Source organism: Arachis ipaensis, chromosome B3, assembly GCF_059453495.1.
Source record: "Arachis ipaensis isolate K30076 ecotype BB chromosome B3, ASM5945349v1, whole genome shotgun sequence".
Classification (NCBI taxonomy): Eukaryota; Viridiplantae; Streptophyta; class Magnoliopsida; order Fabales; family Fabaceae; genus Arachis; species Arachis ipaensis.
This window is the reverse complement of record NC_142438.1, coordinates 100,879,035-100,891,485: the sequence shown is the minus strand read 5'-3', so window position 1 is coordinate 100,891,485 and position 12,451 is coordinate 100,879,035. Positions and strand designations below refer to the sequence as shown.

At 39.4% G+C, this 12,451-nt stretch overlaps 1 non-coding gene across 1 annotated transcript; it reads left to right on the top strand.

Moving 5' to 3' along the window:
- The first annotated feature begins 11,345 nt into the window (after window positions 1–11,345).
- On the top strand, window positions 11,346–11,453 carry LOC148571787 (small nucleolar RNA R71). Its single transcript, XR_015908521.1, has one exon. It is a non-coding gene; the product is annotated as a small nucleolar RNA R71 (small nucleolar RNA).
- The last annotated feature ends 998 nt before the right edge of the window (window positions 11,454–12,451 follow it).

Genomic DNA, 12,451 nt, shown 5'->3' with positions numbered 1-12,451 from the left:
GTGTTTCTGGCGTTTAACTCCAGACTGCAGCGTAGAACTGGCGTTCAACGCCCTTTTGAGTCATCTAAACTTGGGCAAAGTATGGACTATTATATATTTCTGGAAAGCCCTGGATGTCTACTTTCTAACTCAATTGGAAGCGCGCCATTTGGAGTTCTGTAGCTCCAGAAAATCCACTTTGAGTGCAGAGAGGTCAGAATCCAACAGCATCAGCAGTCCTTCTTCAACCTCTGAAACTGATTTTTGCTCAAGTCCCTCAATTTCAGCCAGAAAATACCTGAAATTACAGAAAAACACACAAACTCATAGTAAAGTCCAGAAATGTGAATTTAACATAAAAACTAATAAAAACATCCCTAAAAGTAACTAGATCCTACTAAAAACATACTAAAAACAATGCCAAAAAGCGTATAAATTATCCGCTCATCAACCTACCTTGCTCACCAATGAACTGAGTGATCTGGATCAACTGAGATTGCCTCAGAAGAAACAGGATCCTGGAAAGTTCTTAATACCTTGTACCATAGGCACCATGACCTTTGAGAAGGCTCTATGTGACCTTGGGTCAGGGATAAACCTCATGCCCCTCTCTGTAATGGAGAAACTGGGAATCTTTGAGGTGCAAGCTGCCAGAATCTCATTAGAGATGGCAGACAACTCAAGAAAACAGGCTTATGGACTAGTAGAGGACGTGTTAGTAAAGGTTGAAGGCCTTTACATCCCTGCTGATTTCATAATCCTAGACACTGGGAAGGATGAGGATGAATCCATCATCCTTGGAAGACCCTTCCTAGCCACAGCAAGAGCTGTGATTGATGTGGACAGAGGAGAGTTGGTCCTTCAACTGAATGAGGACTACCTTGTGTTTAAAACTCAAGGATCTCCTTCTGTAACCATGGAGAGGAAGTATGAAAAGCTTATCTCACTGCAGAGTTAACCAAAGCCCCCATAGTCAAACTCTAAGTTTGGTGTTGGGAAGCCACAACCAAACTCTAAGTTTGGTGTTGAACCCCCACAACCAAACTCTAAGTTTGGTGTTGGGAGGTCCCAACCTTGCTCTGATTATCTATGATGCTCCATGAGAGCTCACTGTCAAGCTATTGACATTAAAGAAGCGCTTGTTGGGAGGCAACCCAATGTTATTTAATCATTTTTATTTTATTTTCTTTTTGTTATTTCATGTTTTATTAGGTTGATGATCATGTGGAGTCACAAAAACTACTGAAAAATCGAAAATAGAATGAAAAATAGCATTGAAAATAGCACACCCTGGAGGAAGGGCTTACTGGCATTTAAACGCCAGTAAGGAGCATCTGGCTGGCGTTTAACTCCAGAACAGAGCATGAAACTGGCGTTAAATGCCAGAAACAAGCAGCAGTCTGGCGTTTAAATGCCAGGATTGCTCCTAGAGAAAAGCTGGCGTTCAACGCCAGAAACATGCTTTAGATTGGCGTTGAACGCCGAAAACAAGCAAGGAAAAGGCGTTTAACGCTAGAAACATGCTGTAGTCTGGCGTTAAATGCCAGGATTGCATATATAGGGCGTTTTACACGTCTAAAAGGTGCAGGGATGAGAAATCCTCAAACACCTCAGGATCTGTGGGCCCCACAGGGGATTTGGATCCTCTAAAGTTTGAATTTTACTTTAGAGAGTAAAGTGTGATCTCTCACCATTGATTTCATAGGTGGGACCAAGAATAAATATGAAAGAGAAACTATTCAAGGGTAGAAGATCACACTTTACTCTCTAAAGTGAACTTCAAACTTTAGAGGATCCAAATCCCCCCACAGGATCCCCACCTACTTCTTCTCTCCTCTTCACACATTTCCATAACTCTCTTCCCCAAATACCCCTCACCAATCAACTCAATCACTCTTCCCCATCACCTCTTCACCAATCACATCCATCCTCTCTTCTCCAAAAACCCCACCTACCTTTAAATTCAAAATAATTTCCCTCCCAAACCCAACCCTAAATGGCCGAACCCTAAACCCCTCCCCACTCCTATATAAAACCCTCATTCCCTCTTCATTTTCACACAACAAAACCCTCTCTTCTTCCCCTTGGCCAAAACATACTCTCTCCCTCTCCCCCATTTCTCTTCTTCTTCTACTTCTTTCTTTCTTCTTTTGCTCGGGGACGAGCAACCATTTTAAGTTTGGTGTGGTAAAAGCATAGCTTTTTATTTTTCCATAACCATTCATGGCACCTAAGGCCAGAGAAACCTTTAGAAAGAGGAAAGGGAAGGCAATTGCTTCCACCTATGAGTCATGGGAGATGGAGAGATTCATCTCAAAGGTCCATCAAGACCACTTCTATGAAGTTGTGGCTAAGAAGAAAGTGATCCCTGAGGTTCCTTTCAAGCTCAAAAGGAATAAGTATCTGGAGATCCGACTTGAGATTCAAAGAAGAGGTTGGGAAGTTCTCACCAACCCCATTCAACAAGTCGGGATCTTAATGGTTCAAGAGTTCTATGCAAACGCATGGATCACAAGGAACCATGATCAAAGTGTGAATCCAAATCCAAAGCATTGGCTTACTATGGTTCGGGGAAAATACTTAGATTTAAGTTCGGAAAATGTAAGGCTGGCGTTCAACTTGCCAATGATGGAAGAGAACGCACGCCCCTACACAAGAAGGGTCAACTTTGATCAAAGGTTGGACCAAGTCCTCATGGACCTATGTGTGGAAGGAGCTCAATGGAAAATTGACTCAAAGGACAAGCCGGTTCAACTAAGAAGGCTTGACCTCAAACCAGTAGCTAGAGGATGGTTGGAGTTCATTCAACGCTCAATCATTCCTACTAGCAACCGGTCTGAAGTTACTGTAGACCGGGCCATCATGATCCATAGCATCATGATTGGGGAGGAAGTGGAAGTTCATGAGATCATACCTCAAGAACTCTACAAGGTGGCTGACAAGTCCTCCAATTTGGCAAGGTTAGCCTTTCCTCACCTCATTTGCCACCTCTGCAATTCGGCTGGAATTGACATAGAGGGAGACATCCTCATTGAAGAGGATAAACCCATCAATAAGAAAAGGATGGAGCAAATAAGAGATCATGGATCATGAGAAAATTCCCCACCATGAAATCCCTGAGATGCCTCAAGGGATGCACTTTCCTCCACAAAATTATTGGGAGCAAACCAACACCTCCCTAGGAGAATTAAGTTCCAATATGGGACAACTAAGGATTGAGCACCAAGAGCATTCCATCATCCTCCATGAAATTAGAGAAGATCAGAGAGCTATGAGGGAGGAGCAAGAAAGACAAGGAAGAGACATAGAGGAGCTCAAAAGCACCATTGGTTCTTCAAGAAGAGGAAGACGCCACCCTCACTAAGGTGGACTCACTCCTTAATCTCCTTGTTTATTTATTTTCCTATTTTTGACTTTTGAGCTTTATGTTTAATTATGTTTGTGTCTTTACTAGATGATCATTAGTGTCTAAGTGTCTATGCCTTAAAGTTATGCATATGAATCCATCACCTCTCTTGAATGAAAAATGTTTTAAAAACAAAAGAACAAGAACTACATGGTTTCGAATTCATCCTTGAAACTAGTTTAATTGTTTTGATGTGGTGGCAATACTTTTTGTTTCCTGAATGTATGCTTGAACTATGTATATGTCTTTTGAAGTTGTTAATTATAAATGTTAAATATGTTGGCTCTTGAAAGAATGATGAACAGGAGAAATGTTATTAGATAATCTGAAAAATCATAAAAATGATTCTTGAAGCAAGAAAAAGCAGTGAATACAAAAGCTTGCAAAAAAGAAAAAAAATATAACGAAAAAAAAAGAGAAAAAGAAAAAGCAAGCAGAAAAAGCCAAAAGCTCTTTAAACCAAAAGGCAAGAGCAAAAAGCCAATAGCCCTTAAAACCAAAAGGCAAGGGTAATAAAAAAGGATCCAAGGCTTTGAGAATCAGTGGATAGGAGGGCCTAAAGGAATAAAATCCTGGACTAAGCGGCTAAACCAAGCTGTCCCTAACCATGTGCTTGTGGCGTGAAGGTGTCAAGTGAAAACTTGAGACTGAGCGGTTAAAGTCAAGGTCCAAAGTAAAAAAAAAGAGTGTGCTTAAGAACCCTGGACACCTCTAATTGGGGACTTTGGCAAAGCTGAGTCACAATCTGAAAAGGTTCACCCAGTTATGTGTCTGTGGCATTTATTTATCTGGTGGTAATACTGGAAAACAAAGTGCTTAGGGTCACGGCCAAGACTCATAAAGTAGCTGTGTTCGAGAATCGACATACTGAACTAGGAGAATCAATAACACTATCTGAATTCTAGGTTCCTATAGATGCCAATCATTCTGAACTTCAATGGATAAAGTGAGATGCCAAAACTATTCAAGAGGCAAAATGCTACAAGTCTCGCTCATTTAATTGGAGCTACGTTTCATTGATATTTTGGAATTTATAGTATATTCTCTTCTTTTTATCCTATTTGATTTTCAGTTGCTTGGGGACAAGCAACAATTTAAGTTTGGTGTTGTGATGAGCGGATAATTTATATGCTTTTTGGCATTGTTTTTACATAGTTTTCAGTATAATTTAGTTAGTTTTTAATATATTTTTATTAGTTTTTAAATAAAATTCACATTTCTGGACTTTACTATGAGTTTGTGTGTTTTTCTGTTATTTCAAGTAATTTCTGGCTGAAATTGAGGGACCTGAGCAAAAATCTGATTTAGGCTGAAAAAGGACTGCAGATGCTGTTGGATTCTGACCTCTCTGCACTCAAAGCGGATTTTTGGAGCTACACAACTCCAAATGGCGCGCTCTTAATTGCGTTGGAAATTAGACATCTAGGGCTTTCCAGTAATATATAATACTCCATACTTTGAATAAGGATAGACGACGTAAACTGGCGCTCAACGCCAGTTCCATGCTGCATTCTGGAGTCAAAAGCCAGAAACAGGTTGCAAAGTGGAGTTAAACGCCAGAAACAGGTTACAAACTGGCGTTCAACTCCAAGAGAAGCCTCTACATGTGTAAAGCTCAATGCTCAGCCCAAGCACACACCAAGTGGGCCCCAGAAGTGGATTTCTGCATCATTTACTCAATTCTGCAAACCCTAGTAACTAGTTTAGTATAAATAGGACTTTTTACTATTATGTTTATATCTTTGGAATATCTTTGGATCATCTTTGATTAGTTTTAGGCAATCTTAGACTTTTGTGAGGGCTGGCCACTCGGCCATGCCTGAACATTTATCACTTGTGTATTTTCAACGGTAGAGTTTCTACACACCATAGATTAAGGTGTGGAGCTCTGCTGTTCCTCAAAGATTAATGCAAAGTACTACTATTTTTCTATTCAATTAAACTTATTCCACTTCTAAGATATTCATTCGCACTTCAATATGATGGATGTGATGATCATGACAGTCATCATCATTCTCAACTTATGAACGCGTGCTTGACAACCACTTCCGTTCTACCTTAGATTGAATGGATATCTCTTGGATATCTAATACAGGGGACCGAGTCTGAGTTATTAGTATCTTCGTGGTATAAGTTAGAACCCATGGATGGCCATTCTTGAGAATCCGGAAAGTCTAAACCTTGTCTGTGGTATTCCGAGTAGGATTCAGGGATTGAATGATTGTGACGAGCTTCAAACTCGTGAGTGCTAGGCGTAATGACAGACGCAAAAGGATCAATGGATCCTATTCCAGTATGATCGAGAACCGATAGATGATTAGCCATGCAGTGACAGTGCATTGGACCATTTTCACTGAGAGGACAGGTGGCCATTCACAACGGTGATGCCTAACATACAGCTTGCCATGGAAAGGAGTAGGAAGGATTGGATGAAGACAGCAGGAAAGCAGAGGTTCAGAGGGATGAAAGCATCTCTATACGCTTATCTGAAATTCTCACCAATGAATTACATAAGTACCACTATCCTATTTTATATTTTATTTATCTTTTACTTATCAATTCATAAAATCAGTTGAATCCGCCTGACTGAGATTTACAAGGTGACTATGGCTTGCTTCAAGCCGACAATCTCCATGGGATCGACCCTTACTCACGTAAGGTTTATTACTTGGACGACCTAGTGCACTTGCTGGTTAGTTGTACGAAGTTGTGAAACAGAATTAAGAACATGAACGTGCGTATTGAGTTTTTAGCGCCGTTACCAAGGAAGGAATGATCACGATTTCTCACACCAACCATGCCATCTTCAAAGGGCCATAACTTGAGTTACAGATGTCTAATTGATGCGCTTCTAGTTGCGTTAGAAAGATGACATTCAGAGCTTTCTAACGATATATAAAAATCTATATTTGGCATGAAATTGAAGTACAAATGATAAGCATCTTTAAGGCCCAAAAACCACACTCAAAAGCCAACATTTGGGGTAGCGCTAAAAAATTATAGCGCAGCATTCTCTTTTTAAACATTTTCGTGCTTCTCAAGCCTTGGGGAGGAAGGATTAGCAAATGGTGCAGCATTCAAAATGTGAACGTGCTGTTCACTAATGTAACACTGGGAACCAAATGCCCACCAAAGAAGCACGTGAGAAAGCATGCTTGGAGCAGTGAACGTAGTGTTCACTTAAGCAAACTGAGCGCTCCATTGGGAGCATCATTTAAGCCTGCACCCCTGACCCATTTCAAGGCCAAATCCAAATCAACCCATTTCATTGAAGTCCCAAAGCAAGCAAAGCCCATTGACATGACTCAAAGGCACAAGAAACAATTAGATTAGGAATTTCATTTGAATTGTAATTTGTTTTCAATTTCAATTTCATTTTCATTTTGTAAAGCCTATATAAAGGCATCAGTTTCATTTCATTAAGGAGGCTGGCTCTGCTAGAGAGCAATAGGAGTAGAAGTAGGGTAGAATAGAAAGTTCTCTTTGAAACACTTTAATTTTTCTGCATTTTTACATTTCAGTGTTGCAATTCAATTTAGCTTGTGCAAATTTCAGTTTCTGATAATCTTCTTCTGCAAGTTTTCCTTTATGCAATTTTACATGGAAAGCCCTGGATGTCTACTTTCCAACGCAATTGAGAGCGCGCCATTTGGAATTTTGTAGCTCCAGAAAATCCACTTTGTATGCAGGGAGGTCAGAATCCAACAGCATCTGCAGTCCTTCTTCAACCTCTGAATCTGATTTTTGCTCAAGTCCCTCAATTTCAGCCAGAAAATACCTAAAATCACAGAAAAACACACAAACTCATAGTAAAGTTCAGAAATGTGATTTTTATTTAAAAACTAATAAAAATATACTAAAAACTAACTAAATCATACTAAAAACTATGTAAAAATAATGCCAAAAAGCGTATAAATTATCCGCTCATCACAACACCAAACTTAAATTATTGCTTGTCCCCAAGCAACTGAAAATCAAATAGGATAAAAAGAAGAGAATATACTATAAATTCCAAAATATCAATGAAACTTAGCTCCAATCAGATGAGCGGGACTAGTATCTTTTTGCCTCTTGAATAGTTTTGGCATCTCACTTTATCCATTGAAGTTCAGAATGATTGGCATGTATAGGAACTTAGACTTTAGATAGTGTTATTGATTCTCCTAGTCCAGTATGTTGATTCTTGAACACAGCTACTTTATGAGTCTTGGTCGTGGCCCTAAGCACTTTATTTTCCAGTATTACCACCAGATACATAAATGCCACAGACACATAACTGGGTGAACCTTTTCAGATTGTGACTCAGCTTTGCTAAAGTCCTCAATTAGAGGTGTCCAGGGTTCTTAAGCACACTCTTTTTTTTTCTTTGGACCTTGACTTTAACCGCTCAGTCTCAAGCTTTTGGCTCGACACCTTCACGCCACAAGCACATGGTTAGGGACAGCTTGGTTTAGCCGCTTAGGCCAGGATTTTATTCCTTTAGGCCCTCTTCTCCACTGATGCTCAAAGCCTTGGATCCTTTTTATTACCCTTGCCTTTTGGTTTTAAGGGCTATTGGCTTTTTGCTCTTGCCTTTTGGTTTTAAAAGCTTTTGGCTTTTTCTACTTGCTTTTTCTTTTCCTTTCTCTTTTTTTTTTTGCTATTTTTTTTTCAAAATTTTTTTTTCTGCAAGCTTTTGCATTCACTGCTTTTTCTTGCTTCAAGAATCAATTTTTATGATTTTTCAGATTATTAATAACATTTCTCATTTTTCATCATTCTTTCAAGAGCCAACATATTTAACATTCATAAACAAAAATTTCAAAAGACATATGCACTGTTCAGGCATTCATTCAAAAAACAAAAAGTATTGTCACCACATCAAAATAATTAAACTAGTTTCAAGGATGAATTTGAAACCATGTACTTCTTGTTCTTTTGTAATTAAAACAGTTTTCATTTAAGAGAGGTGATGGATTCATAGAACATTCATAGCTTTAAGGCATAGACACTTAAATACTAATGATCATGTAATAAGACACAAACATAAACATAAAGCATAGTAAACGAAAAACAGGAAAATAAGAACAAGGAGATTAAGGAATGGGTCCACCTTAGTGAGGGTGATGTTTTCCTCTTCTTGAAGAACTAATGGTGCTCTTGAGCTCCTCTATGTCTTTTCCTTGCCTTTGTTGCTTCATCCCTAATGATTTTAGTGCTCCTATCCTTAGTTGCTCCCAATAGTTGTGTGGAGGAAAATGTATCCCTTGAGGCATCTCAGGGATTTCATGTTGAGGAATTTCCTCATGCTCTTGTTGAGGCTCATGATCTCTTGTTGTGCAGTCAAATGCTCTACTACTGAGCTATGGACCCTTGAGATAAATCTCTCCATCTCCCATGACTTGGAGGTGGAAGCTTTTGTCTTTCCTTTCCTCTTTCTAGAGATTTCTCCGGCCTTAGGTGCCATAAATGGTTATGGAAAAAAAAAGCAATGCTTTTACCACACCAAACTTAGAAGGTTTGCTCGTCCTCGAGTAAAAGAAGAGAAGAGGGAGTAGAAGAAGAATAAAATAGATGAGATGGAGAGGTGTGAGTGGTTCGGCCAAAGGGGGGTTTTAGGTGGTTATGATGTGTGAAAAGGAGGGAGTGATGGTTTGAATTTGAGTGGGTGGGTGTAGGTGGGTTGTATGATGGTTTTGGAGGAGTAATGGAGGTGATTGGTGGAGGTTATATTGGGGAAAAGTGTTATGGAAAGGTGTGAAGAGGAGAGAAGAAAAGGTGGGGATCCTGTGGGGTCCACAGATCCAGTGAGGTCAAGGACTTAACATCACAGCTCCAATTAGGCATGTAAAATGCCTTTAGCATGCATGTCTGGCGTTAAACGCCAGCTTGCTGCTTGTTTTTGGCATTAAACGCCCAAATGTAGCCTGTTTCTGGCGTTTAACGCCACTTCCATGCTCTGCTCTGGCGTTAAACGCTAGTCTGGTGCTTGTTTCTGGCGTTTAACGCCAGCTTGATGCTTCTTTCTGGTGTTAAATGCCAGTTTGATGCTTCTTACTGGCGTTTAAACGCCAGTAAGTTCTTACTCCAGGGTGAGCTATTTTTAAAGCTTTTTTTCATTCTATTTTTGAATTTTTAGTAGTTTTTGTGACTCCATATGATCATCAACCTAAAAAAAAACATAAAATAACAATAGAAAATAAAATAGATATAATTAAATAACATTGGGTTGCCTCCCAACAAGCGCTTCTTTAATGTCAATAGCTTGACAGTGAGCTCTCATGGAGCCTCACAGATGTTCAGAGCATTGTTGGAACCTCCCAACACAAAACTTAGAGTTTGAATGTGGGGGTTCAACACCAAACTTAGAGTTTGGTTGTGGCCTCCCAACACCAAACTTAGAGTTTGACTGTGGGGGCTTTGGTTGACTCTGCAGTGAGAGAAGCTTTTCATGCTTACTCTCCATGGTTACAGAAGGAGATCCTTGAGTTTTAAACACAAGGTTATCCTCATTCAGTTGAAGGACCAATTCTCCTCTGCCCACATCAATCACAGCTCTTGCTGTGGCTGGGAAGGGTCTTCCAAGGATGATGAATTCATCCTCATCCTTCCCAGTGTCTAGGATTATGAAATCAGCAGGGATGTAAAGGCCTTCAACCTTTACTAACACGTCCTCTACTTGTCCATAAGCCTATTTTCTTGAGTTGTCTGCCATCTCTAAAGAGATTCTGGCAGCTTACACCTCAAAGATCCCAAGTTTCTCCATTACAGAGAGTGGCATTATGTTTATTCCTGACCCAAGGTCACACAGAGCCTTCTCAAAGGTCATAGTGCCTATGTTATAGGGAATTAAGAATTTACTAGGATCCTATTTTTTTTGAGGTAATTTCTGCCTATCCAATGCATTTAGTTCATTGGTGAGCAAGGGAGGTTCATCTTCCCAAGTCTCATTACCAAATAATTTGGCATTCAGCTTCATGATTGCACCAAGGTACTTAGCAACTTGCTCTTCAGTAACGTCTTTATTCTCTTCAGAAGAAGAATACTCATCAGAGCTCATGAAGGGCAGAAAGAGGTTCAATGGAATCTCTATGGTCTCTAGATGAGCCTCAGACTCCTTTGGTTCCTCAAAGGGAAACTCCTTATTGGTCACTGAACGTCCCAAGAGGTATTCCTCACTAGGATTCACGTCCTTCTCCTCCCTTGTAGGTTCGGCCATGATGGTCAAATCAATGGCCTTGCACTCTCTCTTTGGATTTTCTTCTGTATTGCTTGGGAGAGTACTAGGGGAAGTTTCAGTGACCCTTTTACTCAGCTGGCCCACTTGTGCCTCCAAATTTCTAATGGAGGACCTTGTTTCATTCATGAAACTGAAAGTGGCCTTAGATAGATCAGAGACTATATTTGCTAAGCTAGATGGATTCTACTCAGAATTCTCTGTCTGTTGCTGAGTGGATGAAGGAAAAGGCTTGCTATTGCTAAACCTGTTTCTTCCACCATTATTAAAGCCTTGTTGAGGCTTTTGCTGATCCTTCCATGAGAAATTTGGATGATTTCTCCATGAGGAATTATAGGTATTCCCATAGGGTTCTCCCATGTAATTTACCTCTGCTATTACAGGATTCTCAGGATCATAAGCTTCTTCTTCAGAAGATGCCTCTTGAGTACTGTTGGATGCAGCTTGCAATCCATTTAGACTCTGAGAAATCATATTGACTTGCTGAGTCAATATTTTATTCTGAGCCAATATGGCATTTAGAGTATCAATTTCAAGAACTCCCTTCCTCTGAGGCGTCCCATTACTCACAGGATTCCTTTCAGAAGTGTACATGAACTCGTTATTAGCAACCATGCCAATGAGTTCCTGAGCTTCTGCAGGTGTTTTCTTTAGGTGAATGGATCCACCTGCAGAATGGTCCAATGACATCTTTGATAACTCAGACAGACCATCATAGAATATATCCAGGATGGTCCATTCTGAAAGCATGTCAGAAGGACACTTTTTGGTCAGTTGCTTATATCTCTCCCAAGCTTCATAGAGGGATTCACCGTCCTTCTGTCTGAAGGTTTGAACATCCACTCTAAGCTTACTAAGCTTTTGAGGAGGAAAAAACTTGGCTAAGAACGCCGTGACCAGCTTATCCCAAGAGTTCAGGCTATCTTTAGGTTGAGAGTCTAACCATATTCTAGCTCTGTCTCTTATAGCAAACAGGAAAAGCATGAGCCTGTAGACCTCAGAATCAACCCCATTGGTCTTAACAGTATCACAGATCTGCAAGAATTCAGTTAAGAACTAAAAAGGATCTTCTGATGGAAGTCTATGAAACTTGCAGTTCTGTTGCATCAGAGAAACTAATTGAGGTTTAAGCTCAAAATTGTTTGCTCCAATGGCAGGGATTGAGATGCTTCTTCCATGTAAATTGGAATTTAGTGCAGTAAAGTCACCAAGCATCTTCCTTGCATTGTTATTATTTTCGGCCATGTCTCCTTCTTTTTCGAAAATTTCAGTCAGATTTTCTCCAGAGAGTTGTGCTTTAGCTTCCCTTAGCTTCCTCTTCAGAGTCCTTTCAGGTTCAGGATCGGCTTCAACAAGAATGTTCTTATCCTTGTTCCTGCTCATATGAAAAAGAAGAAAACAGAAAAGAAAATATGGAATCCTCTATGTCACAGTATAGAGATTCATTATGTAAGTATAAGAAGAGAAGAATAGAGGAAGGAAAAGATGAGAATCCAAACACAAAGGGGAAGAGTGGGTTCGAATTCTTGGGTAGAAGAGAAGTGTTAGTAGATGAATAAATAATTAGATGGAGATGAGAGGGAAGAATTCGAAAATTAAATAAAATAATTTTTTTTTGAAAATTAAAGTTAAAATTTGAAAATTTTAAAATGAAATTAAATTAAATTAAAATTTAAAATAATTAGTTAATTAAAAAGGAATTTTGAAAAAGAGGGAAGGGATTTTCGAAAATTAGAGGGAGAGAGTTAGTTAGGTAATTTTGAAAAAGATAAGAATCAAACAAAAAGTTAAGTGGTTAATTGAAAAAGATTTGAAAATCAAATTTTGAAAAGATAAGAAGTTAGAAGTGA